Here is a 12,187-nt window from a genome sequence, read left to right as displayed (position 1 = left end):
ACATTTGCGTGGATTCTACGTCTGGACTTGTCCTAATCGTGCTGCCATGAAAATACAGGTGGCACGTGTCGTTCCAAATTATGATCATATCGGGATTCAAGGCCAGGAGAGGGATTGCCGGATCACATATTGGTTCTCTGTTTAGCTACGTTACAGGAAGGTGCATACAGATCTCCATAGTGGCAGCAGCATTTGACATTCCCAGCAAGAGTGTAGGACCATTCCCTTTTGCACACGTCCTCTGCAGCCTTTATTACTTGTAGGTTTTTTTTGGTGATGTCCAGTCTGACGGTGTGAGGTGATACCTGATTGTAGTTTTACTCTGCATTTCTCTAATAATGAGTGATGCTGAGCATCTTTCCATGTGCTTTTTTTTTCTACAGTGTGAGTAAAATTGGCATGTGCAAATTGGCTTCTTGAACGGCTGCCCTGTTTTGCATTGTTTTTCGATGAAGTAGCCCCGGGTTTTTCTGGAGGGCAGGTGTTATTTATTCACAGCCCCACAGGCCTTGCGATTATTCAGGGCCCATCAGCAGCGATTTCCACGTTGTAGTTACAGGAAAAGGCCACAAGGCGGCAGCATTTCTTCTTGCCCAAGTCTCTCTGTCTTTTTTTTTTTTCTTTTTTCCATTTCAAGTTAATTTTTATTTTATATGGGAGGAGAATTGGTTTGCAGTGACGTGTTTTGGGTTTACCGGTTCAGCAACGTGATTCCGTTATACATAGAAGTCTATCTAGTCTTTTTCGGGTTTTTTTTTTCCAGAAGGTGATTATAGTGTGTTGAGTTGAGCTCCTTGAGGTATTCACAAGGTCCTTTTTGATGATCTATGATCCATATTAGTGTTTATATCCTGCCAATTCCAACCTCCAAATGGATCCCTCACCCCACCTTTCCTGTGTGGTCATCGTAAGTTTCTTGTCTACCTCTGAGAGTCTGTTTCTGTTTCATCAATTAGATCATTTGAATGAATTGACAGGTTTCACCTATAAGGGATATCTTATGCTATTTGTCTTTCTCTCTCTGACCTCATTCACCTAGTATGATAATCTGTTACTCTATCCTTGTTGTTGCAGATTGTATGATTTTATTCTTCTTGTTAGCTGAGTAGTATTTCTTTGTATATATGTACGTCAAAATGTTCATTTTTCTTTTGATGCACATTTGGGTGGATTCTATATCTGGACTTGTCCTAATCGTGCTGCCATGAAAATACAGGTGGCACGTGTCATTCCGAATTATGTTCATATCGGGATGCAAGGCCAGGAGTGGGATTGCCGGATCACATATTGGTTCTCTGTTTAGCTATGTTACAGGAAGGTCCATACAGATCTCCATAGTGGCAGCAGCAATTGACATTCCCAGCAAGAGTGTAGGACGATTCCCTTTTGCACACGTCCTCTGCGGCCTTTATTACTTGTAGATTTTTTTTGGCGATGGCCAGTCTGAGGGTGTGAGATGATACCTGATTGTAGTTTTACTCTGCATTTCTCTAATAATGAGTGATGCTGAGCATCTGTCCATGTGCTTTTTTCTGTACAGTGTGAGTAAAATCGACACGTGCAAATTGGCTTCTTGAACGGCTGTCCTGCTTTGCATTGTTTTTCGATGAAGTAGCCCCGGGTTCTTCTGGAGGGCAGGTGTTATTTATTCACAGCCCCACAGACCTTGCGATTATTCAGGGCCCGTCAGCAGCGTTTTGCACGTTGTAGTTACAGGAAACGGCCACAAGGCGGCAGCATTTCTTCATGCCCAACTCTGGTTGGTCGGGGAAGCCGAGCCCGAAGGAAAGTCCTGTTCCTGGGTCCTCAGTTTGAGTGGAATGTGCCAGAAGAAACACCGAAGGGCTTGTGTCTCATTGCTTCCTCTCCCTTGCCCTTCAACCCCCAGACAAATCCCAGTACCTGGGAAACCGCTCTGATGACGGAGCTGTCATCCGTAGGTGGGGCAACTCCATGGAAGGAGGCTGGAGGAGGGAACCCCACCCCTAGAAGACGTGGACCCCCGAGATCTTTTGAAAGCTCTCCTTCCCGCCCAGAATGCAGCATCGTTTCTGGTGCCCGAGGCTTGGTGTAGCCGTAGGGGAGCCCCCCTGGATCTGGAGATTGTGGGATGCAGAGGGGACCAGGCAGTCCAGGTCTAAGGGGGTCCTTTGCTGTCACATCGTCCCCAGCTCGCTCAGCACCGCGACAGTCCAGCTTTGGGCCCCAAGCCTGCTCCGCGTCCATGGATGAGACCCCAGCCCAGGTCCCCGAGGGCTAAGGGAAATGGGGTTGGCATTTTTCTTTTTTTAATTGTAATGTGTATTTTGTACTGGTGTATAGGTGATTTAGTTGGGTGTGGGCGTTGTTTGTTTGTTGTTTTCTTTCAGTATACAGCAAGTGATTCAGTTATATACATAGATGCATGTATATTCCTCTTTGGGTTCTTTTCCGTGTAGTTTATTAGAGTGTTGAGTAGAGTTCCTTGTCCTATCCGGTGGGTCCTTCTGGATTACCTGTGTTTTAAATATTAGCCTGTATACATTAATCTCAACCTGTCAATTTCTCCCTCACCCCACCTTTCCCATTTGGTGAGCATTACTTCGTTCTCCGTATCGGTGAGGCTGTCTCTGTTTTGCACATTAATTCCTCTGGATCCATACTTAGATGCCACCTCTAAGTGATACCATATGGTACTTGTTTTTGTGTGTCTCACTTCTTGACTAAGTATGACCATCTCTCCTTCCATCCCTGTGGCTGGAAATGGAATGATTTCATCCTTTGTTTATGGCTGACTTGTATTCCATTGGGTACAGGTGCCGCACCTGCTTGACCGATTCATCTGTCCTCCTACACTTTGGTTGCTTCCGTGTCTTGCCAGTTGTAAGCAGTGCTGCTGTGAACGCTGGGGTGCAGGTGTATGTCCAAAGTTTGGTTTTCCCTGGATATCCGTGCAGGAGAGGGATTGCTGGGTGCCATGGTATTTGTATTTCTACTTTTTACAGGAACCTTCCCATCGTTATCCGCAGTGGATGTACCGATTTACATTCCCACCAAGAGTGTAGGAAGGATCCGTTTGTGCACACCATGTCCAGCATGTATTGCTTGTAGATATCTTGGTGATGGCCCTTTTGACCTCTGTGAGGTGATACCTCGTGGTACTTTTGATTTGCCTTTTTCTGAGAATTAGTGATCATGAGCATCTCTTGCTGTGCTTTTCGGCCATCTGTAAGTCTTCTTTAAAGAACTGCCTGTTTCGTACTTTCGCCTATTTAGTGGTTTTTTTTAACGTTAATCAGCTGCATGAGCTACTTGTATGTTTTGGACATTAATTTCTTCGGGTAGCTTCGATTGCAAGTCTTTTTTTCCTTTCTGCAGGTTGTTTTTTTGTGTTGTTACGGTTTCCTTTGCTGTGCAAATGCCTTTAGGTTTAATCAGGTCCCATTTGCACATTTTTATTTTTCATTTCTTTGCGTCGTGGTTGAAAAAAAACCTTGCTGTGATTTATGTCGAAGCTTTTCAAAAGTGTACCTTTTCCTCAAGGGTTTTATAGTATCCGTCCTTACCTTTAGGTCTTTCTTCGAGTTGGGGTTTACTCTTGTGTAAGGATTTAGGGAGCATTCTATTATCATTGTCTATTTTGTAAGGAACCCCCCTCAGTGCTCTCCATAGAGGCTTCTACCGTTTTACGTTCCCACCGACAGTGTAGGAGGTTACCTCTGCTCCACGCCCTCTCCAGCATTTCTTATTTGTAGATTAACTTGACAATGGCCATGTGACTGGTGGCAGGAGATACCTTGTTGTAGTTCTGATATGCAGCTCTCTAACGCTCAGCGAGGCTGAAACATGTCAGGTCCTGGTTTGAAATTTTGTTTTTATCCTAGTGTGAGCAAAGTAACCTCTTGAATTTGGCTTCTTGAACCTCTGCCCTGTTGTGAATTCCTTTTCAGTCGCCTACCTCAGCACGTTTCTTGAGGGCAGGCGTGCTTTTCCTCCCAGCACGGGTTGTGAATATGAAGCGCCCAGCAGCACCGGTTCTAGTAAAGTTTAGTTACGGGAAACGGCCCCAAGGCGGCAGTATTACTTCTTGCCCAAGTCTTTCTGTTTGTGTGTTTTTTTTTCTTTTTTCCCTTTCAAGTTAATTTTTACTGTATATGGGAATAGAGTTGATTTGCAGTGACGTGTTTTGGGTTTACCTGTTCAGCAACGTGATTCTGTTATACATAGAGGTCTATCTAGTCTTTTTCTGGTTGGTTTTCCAGAAGGTGATGATAGTATGTTGAGTAGAGCTCCTTGAGCTATTCACAAGGTCCTTTTGGATGACCTACGATCCATATTAGTGTTTATATGCCAATCCCAACCTCCAAATGTATCCGTCGCCCCACCTTTCCTTTATGGTCATCGTACGTTTCTTGTCTACCACTGAGAGTCTGTTTCTGTTTTGTCAATTAGATCATTTACCTGAATTGATAGGTTTCATAAATAAGGGATAGCTTATGCTATTTGTCTTTCTCTCTCTGACCTCATTCACCTGGTATGATAATCTGTTAGTCCATCCTTGTTGCCGCAGATGGTATGTTTTCATTCTTCTTGTTGGCTGAGTAGTATTTCATTGTATGTATGTACCCCATAATGTTCAGTTTTCTTTTGATGCACATTTGCGTGGATTCTACGTCTGGACTTGTCCTAATCGTGCTGCCATGAAAATACAGGTGGCACGTGTCGTTCCAAATTATGATCATATCGGGATTCAAGGCCAGGAGAGGGATTGCCGGATCACATATTGGTTCTCTGTTTAGCTACGTTACAGGAAGGTGCATACAGATCTCCATAGTGGCAGCAGCATTTGACATTCCCAGCAAGAGTGTAGGACCATTCCCTTTTGCACACGTCCTCTGCAGCCTTTATTACTTGTAGGTTTTTTTTGGTGATGTCCAGTCTGACGGTGTGAGGTGATACCTGATTGTAGTTTTACTCTGCATTTCTCTAATAATGAGTGATGCTGAGCATCTTTCCATGTGCTTTTTTTTTCTACAGTGTGAGTAAAATTGGCATGTGCAAATTGGCTTCTTGAACGGCTGCCCTGTTTTGCATTGTTTTTCGATGAAGTAGCCCCGGGTTTTTCTGGAGGGCAGGTGTTATTTATTCACAGCCCCACAGGCCTTGCGATTATTCAGGGCCCATCAGCAGCGATTTCCACGTTGTAGTTACAGGAAAAGGCCACAAGGCGGCAGCATTTCTTCTTGCCCAAGTCTCTCTGTCGTTTTTTTTTTCTTTTTTCCATTTCAAGTTAATTTTTATTTTATATGGGAGGAGAATTGGTTTGCAGTGACGTGTTTTGGGTTTACCGGTTCAGCAACGTGATTCTGTTATACATAGAGGTCTATCTAGTCTTTTTCTGGTTGGTTTTCCAGAAGGTGATGATAGTATGTTGAGTAGAGCTCCTTGAGCTATTCACAAGGTCCTTTTGGATGATCTACGATCCATATTAGTGTTTATATGCCAATCCCAACCTCCAAATGTATCCGTCGCCCCACCTTTCCTTTATGGTCATCGTACGTTTCTTGTCTACCACTGAGAGTCTGTTTCTGTTTTGTCAATTAGATCATTTACCTGAATTGACAGGTTTCACCTATAAGGGATATCTTATGCTATTTGTCTTTCTCTCTCTGACCTCATTCACCTGGTATGATAATCTGTTAGTCCATCCTTGTTGCTGCAGATGGTATGTTTTCATTCTTCTTGTTGGCTGAGTAGTAATTCCCTGTATGTATGTACCCCATAATGTTCATTTTTGTTTTGATCCACATTTTGGGTGGATTCTGTATCTGGACTTTCCCTAATTGTGCTGCCATGAAAATACAGGTGGCACGTGTCGTTCTGGATTATGATCATATCGGGATGCAAGGGCAGGAGAGGGATTGCCGGATCACATATTGGTTCTCTGTTTAGCTATGTTACAGGAAGGTCCATACAGATCTCCACAGTGACTGCAACAGTTGACATTCCTAGCAAGAGTGTAGGATGATTCCCTTTTGCCCACGTGCTCTGCAGCCTTTGTTCCTTGTAGATTTTTTTGGCGATGGCCAGTGTGAGTGGTGTGAGGTGATACCTGATTGTAGTTTTACTCTGCATTATTTCTCTAATAATGAGTGATGCTGAGCATCTCTCCATGTGCTTTTTTTTGTACAGTGTGAGTAAAATCGACACCTTCAAATTGGCTTCTTGAACGGCTGTCCTGTTTTGCATTGTTTTTCGATGAAGTAGCCCCGGGTTTTTCTGGAGGGCAGGTGTTATTTATTCACAGCCCCAAAGGCCTTGCGATTATTTAGGGCCCGTCGGCAGCGTTTTCCACGTTGTTGTTACGGGAAACGGCCACAAGGCGGCAGCATTTCTTCATGCCCAAATCTGGTTACTCGGGGAAGCTGAGCCTGAGGGAAAGTCCTCTTCCTGGGTCCTCAGTTTGAGTGGAATGTGCCAGAAGAAACACCGAAGGGCTTGTGTCTCATTGCTTCTTCACCCTTGCCCTTCACCCCCCAGACAAATCCCAATGTCTGGGAAACCGCTCTGATGACGGAGCTGTCATCCGTAGGTGGGGCGACTCCATGGAAGCAGGTTGGAGAAGGGAACCTCACCCCCAGGAGACGTGGACCCCCGGGGACTTTTGAAAGCTCTCCTTCCCGCTTAGAATGCAGCATCGTTTCTGGGGCCTGAGGCTTGGAGTAGCTGTAGGGGAGCCCCCCTGGATCTGGAGATTGTGCGCCCATGCAGAGGGGCCCAGGCACACCAGGTCCACGGGGGTCCTTTACTGTCACATCGTCCCCAGGTCGCCCAGTGCCGCAACAGTCCAGCCTTGGTCCCCAGGCCTGCTCCGCATCCATGGATGAGATTCCAGCCCGGGTCCCAGAGGCCGTAGGGGAATTGGGTCAGCATTTTTCTTTTAATTGCAATGTGTATTTTGTACTGGAGTATAGTTGATAGAGTCAGGTGTGTGGTTTGTTTTGTTTCGATTTGGTGTACAGCAAGTGATTCAGTTATACATAGATGTATATATATTCCTTTTTGGGTTCTTTTCCAGTATAGGTTATTACAGAATGTTGAGTCGAGTTCCTTGTCCTATCCAGTGGGTCCTTCTGGATTACTTGTGTTTTAAATAATAGCCTGTATACATTAGTCTCAACCTGTCAATTTCTCCCTCACCCCACCTTTCCCGTTTGCTGAGCATTACTTCGTTTTCCATATCTGTGAGGCTGTCTCTGTTTTGCATATTAATTCCTCTGGATCCATATTTGGATGCCACCTGTAAGTAATATCATATGATCCTTGTTTTTGTGTGTCTCACTTCTTGACTAAGTATGACCATCTCTCCTTCCATCCCTGTGGCTGGAAATGGAATGATTTCATCCTCTGTTTATGGCTGAGTACTATTCCATTGGGTACAGGTGCCGCACCTGCTTGTCCGATTCATCTGTCCTTCTACACTTTGGTGGTTTCTGTGTCTTGCCAGTTGTAAGCAGTGCTGCTGTGAATGCTGGGGTGCAGCTGTATGTCGAAATTTTGGTTTTGCCTGGATCTCTGCCCAGGAGAGGGATTGCTGGGTCCCATGGTATTTGTATTTTTAGTTTTCACAGGAGCCTTCCTATCGTCCTCCGCAGTGGATGTACTGATTTACATTCCCACCAGAGTGTAGGAGGGTTCCATTTTCCGCACACCCTGTGCAGCATTTATTGCTTGTAGATATCTTGATGATGGCCCTTTTGACCTCTGTGAGGTGATACCTGATTGTAGTTTTACTCTCCATTTGTCTAATAATGAGTGATGCCGAGCATCTTTCCATGTGCTTTTTTTTCTACAGTGTGAGTAAAATTGACATCTTCAAATTGGCTTCTTGAACGGCTGTCCTGTTTTGCATTGTTTTTCGATGAACTAGCCCCGGGTTTTTCTGGAGGGCAGGTGTTATTTATTCACAGCCCCCCACAGGCCTTGCGATTATTCAGGGCCCGTCACCAGCGTTTTCCACGTTGTCGTTAGAGGAGAAGTCCACAAGGTGGCAGCGCTTCTTCTTGCCCGTCTATCTATCTAATTGTGCTGCCATGAAAATACAGGTGGCACGTGTTTTTCCGAAGTATGATCATATCGGGATGCAAGGCCAAGAGTGGGTAGCTTCGATTTCAAGTACTTTCTTCCATTCTTCAGGTTGTGTTTTTGTGCTGTTTTGTATTTGCTTTGCAAACGCCTTTACGTTTAATCAGGTTCCATGTGTTTATTTTTGGTTTGTTTTTTATTCTTCTAAGAGGTCTATCAAAAAAGTAGTTGCTGTGTTTTATGTCAAAGCATGTTCTGTGTACCTTTTCCTCAAGCGTTTTGATAGTATGTGTCCTTACATTTAGGTGTTTAATCGATTTGGAGTTTATCTCTGTGTATGGTTTAGGCTGTGTTCTAATTTCATTCTCTTTTTAATTTGCATGGACCCGCCACACTGTTCTCAGCAGAGGCTTTTACATTCACACCAACAGTGTAGTAGTGTTCTGTGTTTTCCATGCCCCCTGCAGCATTTATTGTTTGTAGATTGTTTGACGGTTGGCATTCTGACTTGTGTGAAATACCTCATTGTAGTTTTGGTTTGCATTTCTCTGAGAAGTAGTGATACTGCGCATCTTTTCCTGTGTCATTTGTCCATCTGTGTTTCTTCTTTGGAGTAATTTCTATTTATATCTTTTTTGCATTTGTTATTGTTACCGAGCTGTATATACCTTCCCAGGAGTGGGACTGCGGTATCCTATGGTGGCTCTGTGTTTAGTTTTTTTTGAACCTCCATCTGTTTTCCATAGTTGTTGTACCAATTTCCTTTCCCACCATTGTTGTAGGAGGGTTCTGTTTTTTGGAAGGACATTTGAAAGAAATGTGACTGCAATAATGAGTAAGTCAAGTATTCTCCAGGAATATTAGCAAAACATTTTCTGTCTAAACTTGTGAACTTTGCACTTCCCATCATTCAGAAACACATTTGGGATCAAATTTTTTTTTTTAAGAAAGTATCGAGGTTTTTACTTTTGTTCCTGATACATGGCAAAGCTATAAGACCTGTTTGCAGCTCTCTGTATATTTATGAATCTCTATGTACATATGTATTCGTTGTATTTTCTGCCTTCAGATCATATTGACATAAATTAACCTGTAAAAGAGCTCTATTTAACTGTCTTATATAAAGAGTAGTCAAACAAGCTCATGCTTCAGCAATTAAATACTTAAAATTATAAAGGTATTAATTCAACCTAAGAACAAAACATAACCTCCAAAGGTGAACTGTTTAATATATGTCAAGCAGAGCCATAAAAATTCATTTTAAGCCATACGTTTAAGTTCTTTATTTCTGTGAAATTTGATGATTACTATATATATATAACCAAATTGTCATCAAGAGAAATAACTTACAATGATAGACAGCTTTGTTTGTCTCATGAAATTTAAGGATAACTGTAAAAAACAAGTGAATTAATTTAAGTGAGATGAAAACTTATAAATGAAAAAACCTAAAAATGAAGTTTTCAACAATGATTATTTATTTTATAAAATATCTGCTTTAAATGTTTTCAAAATTTTTTTACAACATAATGTAACATTGAAACATTAATTGCTTAGCATATGTTTATCTACTTTGCTTTATTAATTTTACAGAGACAAGAGATAATCAGGTCTGTTAAAATATATTGCAACATTGAAAAACATTTTCCTGTGGAAGAGCATATGACTAGAAATTATAAAAAATTGTCATAAAATTTGCTAATTATGACAGAATGTGTATATGATAGTTTATAATTGCTTAATTCCTAAATTTTACTGAAAATTATGTTTGCTAAGTGTTAAGAATTATAATAAATGTATGTACGTGGAAGTACTAGGAATAATAATAACCCTGAATGGAAAGTAAGCAAGGCAAGTAGCATGTATTTTGGTAATGGAAGATATGACATAAGACATGTTTTTGTTCATGAAAGAGGAATATAATTTTGTCCTAGTTTAGACATTATTTTAAGGTTCTTTCAGAATAAAAAGGAAGGACAAAACTAAATGGATGTAAAATATGGAGAACAGTATGGAGGTTCCTTAAAAAACTAGAGTTACTATATGATCCAGCAATCCCACTCCTGGGCATATATCTGGAAAAGACAAAAACTATCATTCTAAAAGATACATGCACCCCAATGTTCAATAGCATCACTATTTACAATAGTCAAGACATGGAATCAGCCTAAATGTCCATGGACAGATGAATGGATAAAGAAGATGTAACATATATGCACACAATGGAATATTACTCAACCATAAAAAAGAATGAAATAATTCAATTTGCAGCAACTAGGATAGACCTAGAGATGATCATACTAAGTGAAGTTAAGTCAATCAGAGAAAGATGAATATCATATGGTATCGCTTATATGTGGCATCTAAAAACATGGCACAAATGAACTTATTTACATAGGTACATGAGACTCATTAAAAAGTATTAAAGAAAAATCTTGTATGGTCAAACTGGCTAAAATTGAATGGATTAATTATAATAAAGGTTTTAACAATGTGACTATGCAAAACTAGAATTTTCTATATCCAAAGGAGAAAATTTTCTTGGATTAAAGATTTTTCTTTACCTTTTGAGTAATTCACCTAGGAAACAATGATTCTGTGTGTTGTCAAAATACTTTTCTGTGCTTCATGTTGTCTTTTTCAGGTGTCTTCTTATTTTTTCAAAAGCACATATTCTCAATATTAAAAGGGCTAAAGTTCGTTTTATTCTCAACTATGTTACTCCCTTTTTTTCTTTTTGGCTGCACTGCACAGCTTGCAGGATCTTAATTCCCCAACTAGGGATCGAACCCAGGCCCCTGGCAGTGGAAGTGCAGAGTGCTAACCACTGGACCACCAGAGAATTCCCCTGTTACTTTCTGTCTTGGCCTTTGAAATCTTTTATTGTCACGAATAACTAAGTAGTATTTCACAATGACCCATTATCTTATTTAATCAAGTTGTACACATTTTGACAATTTTGACAACTTACCAAAATCAGATCCTAAATGAAGTCTTTCTTACCTCTAACTTTGAGACTTTCCAGAGGGCCTCTGGAAAATTTTGAAAAACTTCTTCTCTCTCATTATAGAAGAAAGATGTTAAAGTAATTAGGCTCATTTGATTTCTTAAATTACATAGGAAACACTGTCGAAAAGAAGTGATGTTTAAACTTCTTTAGGTTGCATTCGAGTGGATATAAATTACGAATATAAATGTATTTGACATTGTATGAAATTCTTAACAACCTGATTTGCCCTGGCATATTGTCATCAGTCATAATTCCAGTTATTATCTTTATATGTTGCATTTCAAACAAATAATGCACTCTCATCAGATTTTTAACCATGGTGTGGTTTTGAGTCTTTTGTCACTCACAGGCAGTTACTGTTTTACTCTGATCATTCTCTGAAAGCACTTACAATAAGCTACAGGTGAGGATGCTCCACTTGAATAACTTTGAGACCAGGCCACTGGACTAAGAAGTTCCAGAACTAATGAAGAAGCTGAAGGGAACTGTTAACAGAAGATCAAGCAGACGAAAATCAATTACATGGGACTGACTGAATCAATGAGGATGATTATAATTTTTTTATGACTTTTTGTTAGAAACATTGCTTGTTCTTTAATGTTTTGATTTCCAGATTTAAGCACACATTTTTCTCTTTCCCTTTAAGCTATCTTTAATGTGGAGCAATTTGGTTAAGTCATTCCTTTATAAACAGAATTGAAGCATTTATCTTTCCTCTCTACCTGATCCCTCTGGAATTTGCAAACTCTTACTGAGTGCTCCAGTTTTCATGACAATATAGCCATTTGCATAAGTTCAGCATGACTCTGTTCTCCTTTTAACAGGTCCCAGTTGGAAACATTGTTTAAAGTAGTGAGGTTTTAGGACATGGAAGCAACCAAAATGTCCATTGACAGAGGAATGGATAAAGAAGATGTGGTACCTATATACAATGGAATATTACTCAGCCATAAAAAGAAGTGAAATAACGCCATTTGCAGCAACATGGATGGACCTAGAGATTGTCATACTGAGTGAAGTAAGTCAGACAGAGAAAGACAAACATCATATGATATCACTTATATGTGGAATCTAAAATAGATGGTACAAATGAACTTAATTACAAAACAAATA

The sequence above is a fragment of the Eubalaena glacialis genome, chromosome 18, assembly GCF_028564815.1.
Source record: "Eubalaena glacialis isolate mEubGla1 chromosome 18, mEubGla1.1.hap2.+ XY, whole genome shotgun sequence".
NCBI classification, from domain to species: Eukaryota; Metazoa; Chordata; class Mammalia; order Artiodactyla; family Balaenidae; genus Eubalaena; species Eubalaena glacialis.
Note: the sequence above shows the minus strand (reverse complement) of the source record.